The sequence below is a fragment of the Piliocolobus tephrosceles genome, chromosome 13 (assembly GCF_002776525.5).
Source record: "Piliocolobus tephrosceles isolate RC106 chromosome 13, ASM277652v3, whole genome shotgun sequence".
NCBI lineage: Eukaryota > Metazoa > Chordata > Mammalia > Primates > Cercopithecidae > Piliocolobus > Piliocolobus tephrosceles.
The window spans coordinates 19748257-19763193 of NC_045446.1; the positions used below are offsets into that span (position 1 = coordinate 19748257).

Below are 14937 nucleotides of genomic sequence, written 5' to 3' on the forward strand. Positions count from 1 at the left end.
GGAGGTGGAATCCCTTCCCTCCCTCCCCTCTGGTCTTTCACCCTCCCCTTCAGCTCAGAGTCCTCCCGCACCCACCTTGCTCAGCAGCCCGGTCCCAGGAGTACAAACAAGAATATTCCAGAATCAAAAAGTGTGGGTTCCAGGCCCATCTTCACTTCCGTGATGGGTGATAGCTGGCAAATGGAAACTCATTAGCCTTACCTGTAAAATGAGCTGAATCATAGCAAAGTGCCCATTTAAATCAGATAATCTAGGAATCTGCTTTGCAAATTCTAAAGCAAAGGTTCTCAATCTTTGGCTTGTATCAGAATCACGTGGGGGGTTTTTTGGACCACAGATTGTTGCCCCTGCCACTTCCTTCCCCAGAGTTTCAGTTGTCTGAGGTGGAACTGAGAATCTGTGTTTCTAACATTTCCCTGACCCCAAATAGGCTTTGAGACTCTCACACTCTAAAGCGGTTTATAAACTAGAATCTATTTGGCAGATGTTCCTGTGGGTCCGCGAGTGACTTACCATCCCCCAACTGTATGGCTTCATTGGGGTGAGGGTGGGCCAGGAGTGGCAGGTCTTACAAGGGATCAGCAATGCCTGCCCTGGCCAGCAGCAGTACCAGAACCACCTGAGCTCTGGGCCAGACTGCCAGGGTTCAAGTCCCGCCTCCCTGCTTTCTAGGGTGTGATCTTGGGTAAGTTATCTAACTCAGTGGGCCTCCGTTTTGCCATCCATAAAATGGGACTAGTAATGGTACCAACCTCGTGAGATTTGTTAGTATTAATTACATGTAAGAACCTAGACCAGCGTCTGGTACATAGTAGGAGCTCAGAGTGCTATTTTTTGAAATAATGATAAAGCCCCCTGGGGTTCTACCACTGGGCAGGAGGCGAGTGAAGTGGTGGCCATTGGCCTAGCCAGCTGCCCAGGGTCCAAGACTATGATCCCACAGCCCAGAGTGGCTGCTCTGGGCACTCACTGTGAAGAGCTCTGGGCACTCATTGTGAAGAGGTCCTGGGGGTCGCCCAAGATGAGGGTCCAAAATCTGCTACTCACTTCCCTGCATAGCAATTCTTTCCTTGGCCAGGGCTCACGACTCAGAGAATCTGGACCCAGCCTGAGGTTCTAATGTCAGCTATGCCCACAAGGGGTAGTCCATACTCCATCTGCCCTGAGTTTTGGAAGCTGTCCCTTCAGTACCAGCACAGAGCAACAGGTGTCCCAGGCCTAGGATACAAGGTCCACAGACATCTCCCCAACTCTCCCAGCTGGTGGAGGGTGGATTTCTTGCAGATAGCCCCATGTGCCCAGTTCACTGCCATTTCCATATGTCAATTCATTCACTGAGTCAGTGAACATTCATTGAGCACTGACTGTGAGCTCCAGACTCACATGTACTGTCTCACTAAACCCCCCGAGTACCCTATGCATCATGATGATTTTCTTCTTTCCATTTGACAGATGAACACACTGAGGCTCAGAGATGCTGAGTTACTTGCCTAAGGCCACAGAGCTGGCTAGAAGAGGACTAGGACCTTGAGCCTAAATCCAGGATGGGTCTAGTGGCTAAATCCCACTCTCGCACTGCCTCCTTGAGCCTTCCCCCACAGGAAGCAGGAAAGGGCTGGCCATGGTCTTCTGGTCCCCTAGCTGTCATACTCTTTCTTTGGGGAGATCTGAGCCTCATTGCTTCCACCCCCATCCTGATCAGTTCTCTCTCCCACAGATAAGAAACTGCTTGACATTTCCTGGTCCTGGTGCAGCAACAGAGGTGGTGGAGATGAGTCACTGGAGGGAAGCAGCTGGCAGGAGAGTGGGGTGGGGGAAGGAGGGCTGGTCAGTGCTCACTCTGGAGGGGTGGGGGCAGGAAGCATTGGGGAGGCCTGCCTGGGAGTTCCTGAGCTCCCAGCTGCTCCTTCCAGTCCCCAAAGCTATGTGTAACAGAGTTCTCCTCACCAGGCAGGTTCACAGAGAAGGAAGCTCTGGAGGAAATGAGTGGAAACCAGGAAGGGGAACCAGAAGCAGTTGTGAAAGCCCAGCTCTCTGCCTCAGTCCTTGTGTCATGGGACGGAGGCTCCTTCCCTCTGGGTTTTGTGCCAGCTTCAATGAACCCTGGCTAGACAACCTCACCCCAGAGCTCCCCTTTCCAGTTGAGAATGCACCAGCAGTCCTGAGGCCCTCTCCCTCCCCTCCCTCCCCAGGCTGCCTCATAATCACACCAGTGGCACTAATTGATAACTGTCCATGTGCCTGCCCCACGTTGAGGGCTTCACATGCAGCCTCTCTGCTAAACCTCCAGTAACTCCCACCAGGTGGGCCCTGTTATTATCTCCATTTTACTGATGAGCAAACTGAGGCCTAGAAAAGTGAAATCACTGGTCCGTGGTCCCACAACCAGGACTTGAACCCAGATCTGTCAGCTCCAAAATCCCTGGGCTCAACCACAACAGGTCTCTGACAACATCATGTTCCTCCACACGTGCCCATCAGTGCTGAAACCTCTTTCCCCTGGCCCCAACCCCAAAGACTAGGCCCAACCCCCGCTCCGCAGGCCTTTCTCCTGCAGTCCCAGGTGCTAACAGTAGTCTCACTCCAAGCATCTTTGAAATCCAATTACATCCCCATTCTTCCTCATCCATAGTGATTTCTGGCTGCAGACACTGCCAATCCCACCCCACCTTCCTACAGGGGCACAAACACAGACACACAGGCACACTCTTAAGGGGTCACTCACACCTGACCACCAAGGAGGTGTTGCTGCCCCGCTTGTGGAGGGCGACCAGGGCAGATGGAGCCCCTGCTGCTCCCAGGTTCCTGTGGGAGTCTGGAGGGAGTGGCCCTCCCACCCCTGCAACAGCCGCTGGCTGCCTCCTGGCTCCATCCCCACCCCCACTGCCGTCCCCACCCCCCTGGGGCCTTGAGAGGAACACTTCACCAAGGTAAGAATCACAATAATGTTAGCAATAGGAATCAGCATTTCCAGTTCGCAAACCTTTTTCATTGAATCACCTCACTTGACTCTCACAAGTTCTATGAGACAGATATTTTTATATCTGTGCAGGAGAGGGTCACATAGCTACTTAGCAGCAGAGCCAAGGTCCTCGCCGACTTATCTCACCCTCATTGTGAATAATGATGACTCCTCATTGTTACCATGCACCAAGCATCTATTCTTGCCTGGCATTAGGGACACACTTAATGAATGTCAATGTTACTTCTCACAGCAGCCCAGCGAGGCGAATTTTTTTTTATGCCCAATGTAAAGATCAGGTAACTCAGAAGAGTTGAGGGCAGAATGGCTGCCTAAGGGATGTTTCTGAACTGGACACATCACTTTAGAAAAGTATATAGGGGCTGGGCGCGGTGGCTCGCGCCTGTAATCCCAGCACTTTGGGAGGCCGAGGCTGGCGGATCATGAGGTCAGGAGATCGAGACCATCCTGGCTAACATGATGAAACTCCATCTCTACTAAAATTACAAAAAATTAGCCAGGCGTGGTGGCAGGTGCCTGTAGTCCCAGCTACTCGGCAGGCTGAGGCAGGAGAATGGTGTGAACCTGGGAGGCGGAGCTTGCAGTGAGCCGAGATTGCGCCACTGCACTCCAGCCTGGGCGACACAGCGAGACTCCATCTCAAAAATAAATAAATAAATAAGTAAATAAAATAAATGAAAAGTATATAGGGAGGAAGACAATAAGAGCCTCTAATGGGTGCTTTCGGGAGAGCGGATGCAGGGGGTTATGGATAGAGCCAGCTGCTTCTCCCCTGGCCCCCCTCCAAGCACTCTGCCTGTTATCTGGAGCGTTTACTGTTGCTGCTGTTGACTATCTGTGCAGTCATCTACAAGGGGGCTGTGAACTCTCCAAGGACAGGGACACTGTCCTGTTCACCCCTGGGGCCCCAAAACATAACACCTTGCCTGGTATACGGGTCAGGCACAGTCAGGATGGCCTCCTTCACAAAGGATGGTAGGGCAGCCTTGACCCAGCCTGAGCTCCCAGCCTCCCCAGCTTCCCTGTTGATAAGCTTGGGAGACTGAGAGAATACAGACACCCAGAGGGCAAAGGTTATCCACTGCAAATACCACTTAAGGTGGGAATTCTTCCTCTGGTGTCCTCATCAACCCTTCCCTGGATTCTGCTTGCATGCTGCTGGTGACAGGGCACTCATTCATGACAACTAAGGCAGCCTCTTCCACGTTGGAGAACTTGGAGTGATGGTGACAAAGGCCCCCCTACTGATGTACGATCAGGCTGGCTGGGATTACAAGCACAGACTCTGCTGCTAGTCTCTAGGGTTACACCAAGCAGAACACAGGCAGGTGTCCCCAAGTCTGGAAGGACACCACACATGAATGACGCTGGGGGCCCTCCCTTCAGCAACCCAGAGCCCTGAGTGCGGGAAAGGCAGAAGAGGGAGTGACAAATGAATTTATCAACCCAGCTTGGCCCAGCTCTGTAAAAGCAGTGAGGTGAGACTGAGTTGTTGTAGAAATTACTATAGAGCCTTGAGTCAGATGGCTCCATCCAACACACCTTAAAAATAATCCTCATCTAGAGTCACATACTTTGATTGATTGATTGATTGATTCATTATTGGCTATCATTGTCGAGGTGTTTGGCTGGGGACAGTGTCAGTGGCACTGGGGCATCAGAGTTTATCTACCTTAGTAATCAGAACAGCTTATAGTCACTGAGCACTTACGATGAACCAAGGACTGTTCTGTTTACTTCCTTGCCAAGGGCACAGACTCTCCTGCCCAATCCCAGCTCTGGTGAGGACAGTGGGAGCCTGCATGGCACAGAGTCCATGCTCAATAAACATGAGCAGCTGCTATTAACTCTAAATCTCTACAGCAACCATAGCCGGTTCCTACTATTGGTTGCTCTAAGTGACTTATTTTGTCCAAGGCCACAGAGGGACTAAAAGGCAGAGCCAGGATTTGAACCTAGGTGATCTGGTAACCCTTAAGGAACTGGTGCAGACAGAACTGAGACCTGGAGTCAGAATGCCCACCTAGCTAGATGCCTGGAGCAGCCACTCACCTCTTTCTGTCTTAATTACTTGTGAAATGGAGCATGTCATCAGCCTTGCCTTCCTTTTCCTGCAGTCCCCCACCCTGGTTCCTGGCCCGCTGTGCTGTGACCATCAGACCAGATGAAAGAGATCCAGGCATTTCTCTAAGGAGAGCATAGGGTGGTGGGGGTTAGGGTGGAAGACAGCACATTATTTTCCCACCATAAGGGGTCGAAGGAGCCCAGAATTTGGGGGTGGGGCCGTGTCTGTAGAAGCCTGGTTCTTTTAGGCTGACAGGCCACCAGAGAGCCTCCATGACCCCCAACCCTCATCCTCATCCCAGGCCCCCATAGGATGTATAGAGACAAAAGGTTTGACAACTGTGGCCCCAACAAGCATCCTAGAGCCCCAGATAAGAGCCTAGTCCCCTGACAGTGCAATTGACAGCAGCATCTTGAAGCTGGATTTTAGGGTGGAGTATGAAGACGGTGGCGGTAGTGACCGAGGGGTCATGTTATTTGGCCAAGTCACACCAAGCAGGGAGAGAGAAGGGTGGGCCTAAGCTGGAAGCCTGAAGGCTGAGTCAACTCAAACTTTAACGACCACCGCCAGTAAAATGGGACTAAGCACAGTGCCCTTATGGGTTGCTGTGAAAATCAAATGAGTTAATATTTGTAACTCCTTTAGCATATGGTGCCTGGCATCAGAGAGTGAGCAGCAAACGGTGACTATTGTCGTGACTGTGTTATTACACACTTGGGTATCACCACCAGCCAAAGCAGTACCTTCCATTTCAGACACCGGCCTGGGCCCGGGAGATATCGCAAGGCTATTTAAGATGATGTGGTTTGCCCATCTATGTTGATCATCCCAAGAAAGGGGCACCGTCTGCAGAACTTGCCAGGAAAGTCTTCCTGGGCGGCGCGGGCAACGCCAGGCTCTCCCCGCGCCAGGCTCTCCCCGCGCTACTTCCTCCCCCGGCGCCTTCTCTTGGGCGCGCGTGCGCCCCCTGCAGGCGGCCCCCGGGAGAGCCTCGCGGGGGAGCCGGGAGCCCGGTTTCCCCGCCAACCCCCATCCCACCAGCCCCGGCGGCCACCCTGGGGGCGAGGCAGCCCGGCGCGTGGGAGGGGACGGCACGCCATTGGCTTGTGCGCGGAACCGAGAGGAGGGACCAGCGCGGGCCGCCAGACTCGGTAAGCCCCGGCCGCGCAGGGCGCCGCGCGCAGTCCAGCCGGCCCTGCCCTGCCCTGCCCTGCCCGGCCCCGCGCGGGCGGCGCGATGTGAGGCGCCCAAGCCCGGAGCCTCCGCCTGGCACCAGCTCCACGCAGCCCGGCGCCGGCACGCGCGAGGCCCGTAAGTTCTGCTCCCCGCCGCCGATTCCGAGCCGCGGACTTTCCCCTCCCGCCGCCCGCCGCCCGCCATCCGCCGCCCACAGCCCGCCGCCTGCGCAGCGCAACCCAGCGGGGCTCCTGCGGCCGCCGGGACCGCAGAGGGGCGGCCGGGACCCGGCGCGCGCTAGCCAGACGCTCCGGGACATCTCGGCACCCGCCGAGCCCGCTGGGACCCCAGGGGGTCGCCTCCCTGGCTCCCCAAGGCGCCGTCTCGCAGCCCCTTCCGTCTCCCCTGCGCGCTCTCCCCTCGCCGCCCCTCCCTCTGACTCGGTTTCCCCTCTCCCCCGGCTCCGCGGTCGCCCTCCTCCTGGACTGCTTATTTCGTCCTCGGCCTCTGCCTCTCGGGCTCGAGCTTTCTGCTTCGGAGCAGGAGAGAAACGGAGCGAAAGCAGTTTCTGTCTCCCTAGGGTCTGACTCGGTCCCCCGCGCTCGGTTCTCTGTCCCCTCCCCCTCCCGCCATTGTTCCCGGCCGGAGGAGCGCGCGGCGCAAACTTGCGAGTTCCCCCGGTCTTTGCCCCCGCGGGGCCGCGGACTGAGGTGGTGGCGGAGTTCCCGCTGCCCACAAGTCTGGCCTGACCTTCTGGGCCGGAGGACCTGGGGCCGCCTAACGACTCGGAGCTCCCCGCCGGGGGACACCGGCGCTCGGCCCGGGTCTCAGAAAGTGGGTGAGTGTCTGGAGCGGGGACAGGAGGGACAGATTGGAGGGGGAGGGGCGAGGCTGGGAGAGTCCCTCGTCCCTAGGCTGGAAAGGGGCGGGCAGAAACCCAGGCCGCGCCTGAGCCCAGTTAGGGGGTGGGTAGGGGACGCACAGGTGGAGACGCCCCCCACCCTCCTCGAAGTCGTGCGATCTGCAGGAAGGGGGCAGTGTGGGGCTACTGGCCGGGCGCTGGGTGGGCTAGGGCCCCTGCCGTGGGCAGAACACTCGCACCTACCCGGTGGAGGCTGTGTGGAGGAAGGGCCAGGACGCCGCGCCCACCCCGGCGCGCCCCACTGGGCGGGGCGGGGCGGGGCGCTCGCCTTGGGTCCCCTCGCTCGGAGCCCCTTCGCCCTGACCCAGTCGCGGGCTTCCGCCTCCTCCTGGAGCTCGGGGGCAGTGGGTTTCTCCTCCGGAGCGATGGAGGCTGGGGCAAGAGTATCGCAGAGGCCAAGAACCCCGAGGCTCCTCCAAAGCCCAGAGCGGCTGGCCAGGGCCCCCTCACCACCCCACTATCCCGCATTTCCTGGTTGGTTTCTTTCAAACAAACTTCTTGACGGGGCGGGCCTGCGAGGAGAAGTCACCGGGGCTGCCCACCCCAACTATGTGGTCCCTTGAACCTCCACCCCCGATGGCCTGCGGAGAGGGGACCAGGACCTGCGGCCGGCAGATCCCAGGGACGCGGGGGTCATTTTGTTGCAGAGCCAGGAGGGGGCACTGTCCGCCCTTTAGCCTCAGTCCCAGACTTCAAGAAAGGAGAGAAAAGATTTTTCTTGTCGGGTTGTTAGGAAATAAGACTATTTTCCAGGCTTCTGTTGTCCCATCTGTAAAATGGGTCTTCTTGTTCCTGAGGCCCCCTCTGTTCCACGATCCCAGGAGGCCTCTGCCCTAGCCGCTTCTTTTCCAGTTACATGTCGTCAACTTCCCCCGTGCTTCCAAATTTGGAGTGGAGGACTAAGGCCCAAAGCCCCTTCACCCATGTCCAGCTGTCATGACCTGCCGGTTCTAGGACTGCGACCTATTTTCTGCACAGCTCTGCCTCCAGGCCCCCTGTGCCTTCTCCAGCTCACACCCAGCCTCCCAAGTTCTTTAGATAGCCCCACCTCTGTGGGAAGAAGGGCCTGCCCCTCTAGGGGTATGGCGGAGGAGTGGGCTGGAGTTCACAGGAATGTCCCATAGTCACACAGTTTGGGGCTGTCCTTTACTTTTGCTTATCGAACAAAATGTTTGTGAGCATTACACCAAAAATGGCTTATGGAGAAAAGTGCCAGGGACAGTTTCAGGCACTGGGGAGACAGCTGTGGACAAAATAAAAAATTTTGTCCTCATGGAGCTAATGCTTAAAAGCAGGGGGCAGGAAGAGGCAATTACCTAAAAAAAAAAAAAAAAAAAAAAAAAAGAAATAAGCAAATTATATAGTGTACTGAGAGGTGAAGGGGAAAAGTTGTGTTGGGGGTACTGAGGCCAGGGACTGGGTTGTCATTTTTAAACAGGGTGTCAGGGAGGCCTCCCTGAGGAGGTAACTTTTGAGCTAAAGCCTTGAGGGAGATGAGGGAGTGAGCTGTGTGGACAGCTAGAGGACAGCCCGTGCAAAGGCCCTGAGGCTGGAATGTGTGTGCCCTGAAGCTAGAGGGGAGTGAGGGGCTGAGGAAGAGACAGGAGGCAAGGCTGACTGAGAAGGGATGAATTCCTCCTATTTCACAGGAGGTGAGGGAAGTGAGGCTCAGAGACAGTATATCAGTCACCCCAGGACACACAGGCCAGGAGTGGCAGCTGCAGGGCGGGGTGCCTGATGTTCTGACTCCCGGCCCACGCTACCTCCCCGGCACCCTGTGTCTCACTGTTTATCCTGCTACTCTGGCTGGACCCCTCCCAGGGCCAGCGCAGCATCATCCTCCTGCCCCAAAGTGACCCTTGCTCTCTCTCATCCCACTTCCTTCTTAATGACCACTCCCTTCTGAGCACCCCACTCTGACCCGGCACATGATCCCTAGAAGGGGACCTGCTCTGAGGCAGATTTGGTCAAGGGGGCAACTGAGGCAAGGAATAGAATCTTCTAATCTAAAAATAATGAGCAGCATTATTATTGAACATTAACTACAAAACAGGCGCTGTTCTAGATTTTTTTTGGTGTGTCTTCTCACTGGTGAGAGGTTGGTGTCATTATTACACCCATTTAACAGATGAAGAAACTGAGGCCCAGGGAGGCAGAGTCACTGGCCCAAGGGCATACAGCTCATAAGTGGTAGAGCCAGGATGAAGCACAAGCCTTTTAAGTCATGAGCTAGTCCTTTAACCACTAAGCCAGCACCCCAGGATTGGGGAGACACTCAGTCCTGGACTGTGGTTGTGGCCCATCTTATCCTGGGAAAAGGGCAGGGACCCTTCCACCTGCCTCCCCCAACCCACAGAGAAGACAGATCACCACTTGCTTTTGAAGAAATGGGCTCAACCTGGTGGAGGATCCCTTCGAGGAAGCTTCTCTCCTTTCCTCTCCCACCCTCTTCTCCTCCCCTCTAAGTTCCTGAACAGCCACGGGGCGGGGGAGGGGCATGGGGAGAGTTGGGGCCCGGAGGAGAGGTAGGTGCCTGCTGCATTCTCACCAGACCCCTAGCCCCATAGGATCTGGAAGTCAGGCTGTCCTGATGACGACACTAGCTGCCCTTAAGGGCCCTGACATGGTCACTGGGCCAAGGGACAGGCGGGCCTATTCTCTGAGTGAAAAGGACAGGAATTCTTCGTGTTCTGCCCATGTGAATGACCGTTGAGACAGGAAGAACCTCCCAGTGATTTCTGAGCGGTGATGGAGGCCATCAGAGGGCCTGATCCCCTTGCCCACAGCAGCAGCTTCAGACCCCCCAGGGGAGGACCCCAGGGATGCCTCCTTCTTGCCACCTGCTCTGCCCTGACCTCTCGCCCTCTTTGGCACAGTAGGGAATGTTCATATTTGTCCCTAAAGCTTTGGAAATGTTTCTGATAAAAGGTCGGGCTTTCCTCTGCCTTTCTGGAAATTGGGCCCCTTCAAACAGAAAGAGTAGGAAGATAGGACCTGTGTGCCGGTCCCGGCTGAGGGGTGGCGGGACTTGGGGGTGGGGCAGCTTGAGCTGGGGCCCAGCAGGGACCTGGAGTGTGGCTGCTGTGAGGCAGGGCTGGGAGGGACCCTAGAGACCACATTCTCATTTTCTTAGACAAAGAAACTGAGCCCCAAAGACAGGGTCTGGCTTACCAGTGATGGCAGAATCTACCTGTGACCTCAGCTGTCCTCCGGGCCCAGTGACTCAGGACACACTGCCACCTTCCAGCTCCAGGACAAACCCTCCACTACCAGATCCCAGGGCACATGTTCCTGGAGGTTCTTAGAAATGGGGCGTGGAACCTTTCTCAACTGCAGAGCCGTGTCATGGAGACGGGGGTTGCCACTGCCACGGGACTCGCCTCCTGCGCCCGCCTCTCCCGGCCAGTTCCGCTCTGTCCTCACTCTTTGCAGCAGCCTGGACAGTGAGCCCAGTGGTGATGCCGAGGTGATGAGGGAGACGGATGCTGCAACTCCGCCCTCCACTGGCTCAGGATCTGCTTGAGAGACAAGACTGACTAAGGCAGCCCCGGCCTTTGGAATAGTGATGCTCTCGAGGGATGGCCTGATAGCAAGCCAGCTGGAGCCAGCCGAGGCCCAGCCACCCGGTAGCCTTGCCTCGGCTTCCTCCTTAGCTGTGGGCCTCCGATGAAACCTGCAGCCCAGAGGCCGCTGTGAGGATGTCAGTAGTGCAGCCAATTTCATAAAGCCTCCTTTGTGTCCCGTGACTTCTAGATTAGCTCTCTAGCCCCCGACAGCCCTGTGACTCAGGGACCACTGCCCATTTACAGTGGAAGGAAGGGAGGCTCCTTCAAAAAGAGGGGTTTGCCCAAAGGCACGAGGCTAGTAGTGCAGAGCCAAGATCTGAACACAAGTCCCTTAGTCCCCAGGCCTCTCCAGTACAGCCCTTGACAAGTGGATTCACTGCTTGAGGGCCCTGGCGATAGATTCTGAGCTAGGGGATCTCTAGACCCCATCCTGCCCACGGGGCCGATGGCAGCCCTGGGAGGGACCGCAGCTGGAGCGGATGACGCAAGCTCTGGTCCTTCTATTCCGTCCCACCCTCCAGGGAGCAAAGATTCTTTCTCCTGCCTCCCCTTCTCTCTGGCCGGTGGCCTGAGGCTCTGGCTCTCACTGCCAGCACCCCGCCCCCCAACTCTGTGTTGCCCTGTCCCAGACCCCATTTCCAGCTATTTTGTACCAAGGCGATAACAGAACAATGGGTCTCCCTGCATCCCTCCCCAAGAAGTCCTGCTGGAGTTGCAGGGCCTTAACCTAAGGGAGGCTGGACCCCAGAGAGGAGTCCAGACGCTGGCAACCACCAGGGACTTTCCAGGGGAGCTGCCATGGGGAAGATGGCTTAGAGCTCCGTTCTTTATATGGGCCAAGTCCACCAAACACCCCCCACGCCCACCACCGCACACATTCACACACACACCAGCTCCTCTCAGGATGTCCAGTTAAAGAACAGTTACCTTGGCTTGAATTCCAGCTCTGCCACTTACCTCAAGGGACACTCGAATAAGTCACCTGAGCCTTCATTTTCTCATCTGTAAGATGGGGGTGATAATATGGCCATTCTCATAGGGTTGTGGTGGGGATTGCAGGGGATTCATGGTCTTGAAGTACTTGCCCCGCTCCCTCCAGCCCCGGGGTAGGTGGCCCTGGGGACGGTCTTCCTTATGAGGGGTGGGGGAACAGGTGTGCCGCCTGCCCCTATCACGGAAGCTCTTGTTTGGAAAGGCAGTGGCTCCTTGGCTGAGGTGCACAGCAGCAGTGACTCCCCCTTGACTCACGGGGAGGCTTGGCCACTGATGGACGTTCTGGGCCCCTTCCTCTTCCCTCCCTCATCTTCCCCACTCCCCTGGCCAGTCAGGTTTCCTAAGCCAGCCCTCACGGGCATAGTCTCCATGCTGGGGACAGCTCAGCAGTCCATCTGTTTCTATGGAAACCAGGCTTCCTGAGAAAGAGGCAGGGGATTGGGGAAGTCCTCCAGGAACTTCAGGGGAATGATGCCTCAGTCCCATCTGATCTGCCCAGGGCAGAGCCTGGGCAGCCACCTTATTCATGTTATTAGTTGCTGTCCTTTACAGAGCACACACCAGAGGCCAGGCTCCTCAGCTGCACTTTCTCATCATCACACATCACAAACCTGTGGGCTTCGTAGAAGTAATAGTGTGGTTTCACAGATGAGGACACAGAGGCTCAGAGAGGTTAAGTAACTTTCCTGAGGTCACACAGCAATTAAGAGGAGTAGGGATTTGAGCCCCAGTTTTCCCAATCGTTACAAATATGCCTACCACCTCCCTGTCTGTCATCCTCTCCTGACTCTTGTACCCCCAACAAGCCCCTCTCTTCCTGACTGGTTTAGTCTTGCGGACTTTGCTTGTTCCCGCCTGGTCCCTGGGCTCTTCCCTGGCCTCAGATTCCGCAGCAGATGGGGATGTGGGAGGGACGGGAGTCAGATCTTGGCTGAAGAGGTCCTCTTAGCTCCTCCCAACTCTTTCATTCAATCACCAATGCCTGTTGAGCTCCTCATGTGCCCAGAGTTGTCCCAGGCTCAGAGAACAAGACCCAGAGACATCCCTGCCCTGGGGCACTCCCTGCTGGTGATGCCACAGCTTTCTGAGGAGGTGGGGGGCAATGGCAGAGGCCTAGTGTTCTCATCCAGTCCTCTAACCTTCACTGCTGCCCAGACCGCCCTCTGCCAGGCCCTCTGCCAAGAGCATGTGCACCCCCTCTCCTAGAGTCTTCAGCACCCCATGAGTAAGGCAAGTAAGGCGCTGTGGTGTGATTCCCATTGTACTGAGGACTGAGCCTGCTCGCTTACAGCCACCTGACCAACAGAGTGGCCACTTTTGAACCCAGTTCTGCCTAATTGGAAAGCCCTTTCCTGCCCTGTGCCATCAGCTTCTGTGTGGCCTGGAGCACAGCCTCCCCTCAGCCTGCCACATCTAACCTGTGGGCTTCTGAGTGTGCTGGTTGGGTTTGGCCCGACAGCTGCCTGTTCCACCTGTGTTGACGAAGTGCCTACTGTGCACCCCAGCCTCACGGAGAGACACACGGAGGAGCACAGGACAAGCCATACCTTCAGACTGGTTGGTCTTGGGGAGCCAAACTGCTGTGAAATGACCAGGAGTGGAGGCTATAAGTGGCCAGTGGCTGCAGACACTGAGACCTGTGAGAGTCTGGAGGAAGATGAGGACCCAGTGTCCTGGGATGGTCCCTGGAAAGAGCGACTGTGTGCAAAGATAGCCTCAAGGAACAAGGAGCATGGTGGAGGGGACAGAGTGTCCCAGGGACCTTCCCACTTGGGTAAAGGGTCAGCAGCGAGAACCACTGTTGAAAGGTTTGCTGGCTGCTGGGGAATGTGGGCGAGAGTAGCTGGCAGGGCAGAAGGGAATGGTTCAGGATCCTAGGCCTGGGCCCTGGGAGCCACGTCCTCCCTTCTTGCCAGACAGGTGATGTGGGTGGAGGGGTGGCTGTCGTTGCTTCCCCTGCCCCCAGCCTTCTGCAGCCTGGCTGGCTCCTGGGGAAACCCCCCGGGGCCCTTCGGAAGGCAGTGGGGGCAGAGCAGGAAGCTTCACAGAACTGAAGGCAGGCTTCTTCCACTGTGCATGGCTGAGTGGAGAAAGGGAAGTGGAAGGAGGGCCCGACTCCTCCCTGGGCAGGGCACTTTCCCCGTGGGCGCCCACGAGCACTCCTTCGTTCTCTCTCCACCAGCACTTCTGCGAGGTGAGCGTTCTCACTACCCCCATTTCACAAGAGGGGAAACTGAGGCTAGGAGAGCCGCGGCGACTTGCCCAAAGCCGTGCAGCTGGCAAGAGGGCAGAACCAGCACTCAAACCCAGGTCCCCCACCCCCAAAGCCAGGGTTTGGCCATAGTGCCCGGTGGAGTCCTCTGTCCTTACTTAGGTTAAAACGTGCCAGGCCTGAAATAAACACCTGGAGTGGCCCTGAAGGGGAGGAAAGGTCAAGGGGAGACCTGAGGCGTGTGCGCGGCTTGCCTCGCAGGTGGGGCAGGTGAGGGGCTGTTGGGTGGATCTGATCATTGCAGGGCCCAGTCCTGGGGGTGAAGCAGGGACGCAGTGCAGTTGTCAGAGCAGTTATCTGTGCTGGAAGGTGGGTGTGGGGCCCTCCTCCCTGGAGGTCAAGATTCCATTTTCTCTGGGGGGTCCTTTGTGAGTGGTGGCCTCCCTGCTAGGGTGGGGTTGGGAGGTGGGCACAGCGTTTCTCACCAGCCCAGATGTCTGATGGCAGTGCCTGTGGATGAAGGTTGTCCCACCCATGAGTAATTCCGTCCAGGACACTAGTGCACCCTCTACCCAGCGCCAGCAGGTGGACACTGACATGTCCCACAGCCTTTGATTTGCAGCAGCTGTTGTTGGCTCCAGCCTGGGGTGCAGAGGGTAATGCTGTGTGTGTGTGTGGTGTGTGTGTGGCGTGTGTGTGCTGCATGTGGTGTGTGGTCTGTGTGTGTGGTGTGTGTGGTTGTGTGTGGTGTGTGTGTGGTGTGCTATGTGATGTGTGTGGGGTATGTGTGTGTGTGATGTCTATGGTGTGTGGTGTGTGGTGTGGGTGTGGTGTGTGGTGTGTAGTGTGTGATGTGTGTGTAGTGTGTGTGGTATGTGTGGTGTGAGTGGTGGATGTGTGTAGTGTGTGTGCGTGGTGTGTGGTAGGTGTGTGGTATGTGTGCATGGTGGGTATGTGTGGTGTGTGTGTGTTTTGTGTGTGCATTGTGTGTAGTGGGTGGGTGTGGTGTGTTTGGTGTGT

At 56.5% G+C, this 14937-nt stretch overlaps 1 protein-coding gene across 3 annotated transcripts in view; it reads left to right on the forward strand.

The window, feature by feature from the left end:
* Positions 1-6032: 6032 nt before the first annotated feature.
* The window catches only part of TP53I11 (tumor protein p53 inducible protein 11), an 18965-nt gene continuing 10060 nt past the window's right edge, over positions 6033-14937 (forward strand). Inside the window, exons 1-2 of one of the 3 annotated variants that reach the window (XM_023215791.1) lie at positions 6033-6359; positions 6805-7062. The gene's annotated coding sequence lies outside the window, so the exon portion shown is untranslated. The remainder of the gene's footprint in view (positions 6360-6804; positions 7063-14937) is intronic. The other 2 variants (XM_023215790.1, XM_023215792.1) reach the window with 2 other exon arrangements.